Below are 2,257 nucleotides of genomic sequence, written 5' to 3' on the forward strand. Positions count from 1 at the left end.
CCAGTATCCTTGTCATTATAACCCTGGGAGCAGCAGGAAACAGTAACCACAGAGTATTTCCTTTCTATTGTCCAACCAGGTGGTCCACTGCATGTGACTAAGAGGCAGTAAAACAGAGGATTAATCAAATTGGTTAGTAATTAAGGTCAAACCTTTCCTGGTGTTTATCTTTACATTTTACTTGTATTTCTTGTATTGCTACATATGTATTTGTAAGATTTGGGAAATGTCTTTAGAATCTCCTTCTCAATACAGTAAAAGGAGAAACTTAGTTCAAGTGTTCTTTGCTGCCCCCTTTTCTCTTTGAAAAGTGTGGCAGTGACTTTAAATTGCCAACTGTCAAAAGCAAGGAAGGATTTCCCAAGGGAACCATCATCCCCAGTGTACTCTGTTCTTCAATACTTTCTTAGAGCATCTGCTTGGATCTTGTTATGGAGCTTTGGTCTAACTTAGCATCACAGTTCTTAATAATGGGGTTAAATAGTGTGATTTCTATAAAGTATTGAAGACAATCTGAAAAAAAGCAAATGCAAAATAACTGTATCTGTTCCAGTTCTCCACCCTGTAAAGAGAGAAAATTGTTATAAGGAAGGCAACATGATCTGGACAAATGAGTAGGAATTTCTGTATCTGACATGTTATTGCCCTACAATTAGTTGAAAAATAGCATTAAGGTCTTAACCTCTGTTATGAGACTAAACTCAGAGGTACCCACATACTTCTTTGTGAGTGAGACTTGCATCTGTTTAAGAGAAAGAACAGCTAAAACCAAATAACTAAAAATTGCTTTCCTAACATATTTATTTATCATTTTCCTGGAAGAGAGGAAGTGGTTTATCTTATTCCCACTCTAATGAATGGCCTCCCTAGCATCCTCAACTCTGCTGTGTACATAATTCTGACTTCTCTCAGAGACATAACAAACATATACTTTAGCATGCTGTGATAATTAAGTTCCTGAATAATATCTTTTCTCAGTGGTGTAGGGTAAAGGTTTTCCAACTGCTCTACACAGGCTATTTTCAGGGGCTTCTTAGAGGCAGCTCCCAGCTATCTGTGCCACAGGCAGGTCCTGTAAAGCAGGACCTGCAGCTCACGTGGCTCAGGCAGCACCAGCACAGAGTCATCTCATGATTCACCAGCTACGTGGTGCTCCACAGGCCAGTGTTTGCTGAAACAGCCAAAGCAAAGTGGTGTTTGGATGTACAGGTAGAGAAAGGTAAGTAAAAGGGCACAGAAAATCAGTTAAGGATTAAAACTGGGTCTTGGGGGTGAACTGAGTGGTTAAGGGATGAAACTGGTGGTTGTTAGGTGAGGGAACATGCATCAGGTCCTGGCTGGAGGAAGGGAAGAGCACTGGGGGGATAACAGAAGTGGCTCATTTGCCCAAATTGTAAAGCTCTGCCCTGTTTAAGACAGATGCAAACCAAGGCACTGAGCATCTACAACATATGCCAAAATAATCCACCAGAACTGGGCTAAGGTTTTGGTGTCAAGTCAAATGACAGAAAATACTTCTAAATCAACCAGGCAGTGTCAAGTCAGTATCCCATCTGATAAAACCCTTCAAGATGCTTAAGAGATAAAAGTGTAATATTTTTCTCTAGGAGCCTCAATTCTTTGAGATATTCAGCAACTTCTTGTCTTAAGACCATGGAAAGTATTATTATTATGATTCATATTGTAACACCTATACACTTTTAAGCTAAACAAATTGGAGATATATAGTCCCTCACTTGCCTTTACTGCATTATAGGGAGCCACTGGACCAAAGCAAATTTCATTAAATGTTCCTAATTTATTCTGCCTCGTTGCTCTTATGTAAACAGGGGAGTTCACTAGAGAGCAAGACATTTAGTCCAAAAAGAGTATTGTGAGTGAAATGCAAATTCAACGCACTACACCAAGGTAAGATTCCCCATTAGCCACTGAAATCTCTCAGAGGTGACAAGATAGGAGTTTTTGTGTACAGGGTACAGCACAGCATTCTCCCAAGCATTCACCCTCTTTTACAACCTCCCCTTGAAACCTTGGACAGCCAATAGTAGCGTGGTTTAAATCCCAATCTAGGTCAGAGAGAAATTTGCAACTCTATTTTGGTTCCTTATTTGTGGTTTATCTTTTTGCCTTTCTTTTTGATCAGGATGATAAAAATAACATTTTATTTATTTTTACCAAGATTTAAAAAAAAGTAACATAACCTGAAAGGTAATGATTAATCCATTCTGTAAGAAAAGAGTTCTGATTTTGAACTCAT

The 2,257-nt window shown here is 38.9% G+C and overlaps 1 protein-coding gene across 1 annotated transcript in view; it reads right to left on the minus strand.

The window, feature by feature from the left end:
• The window catches only part of ALDH1A2 (aldehyde dehydrogenase 1 family member A2), a 73,581-nt gene that overhangs the window by 63,244 nt on the left and 8,080 nt on the right, over window positions 1–2,257 (minus strand). The gene's annotated exons all lie outside the window — the stretch shown is intronic.

The sequence above is a fragment of the Corapipo altera genome, unplaced genomic scaffold (assembly GCF_003945725.1).
Source record: "Corapipo altera isolate COAL_440 unplaced genomic scaffold, ASM394572v1 50, whole genome shotgun sequence".
In the NCBI taxonomy this organism is placed as follows: domain Eukaryota; kingdom Metazoa; phylum Chordata; class Aves; order Passeriformes; family Pipridae; genus Corapipo; species Corapipo altera.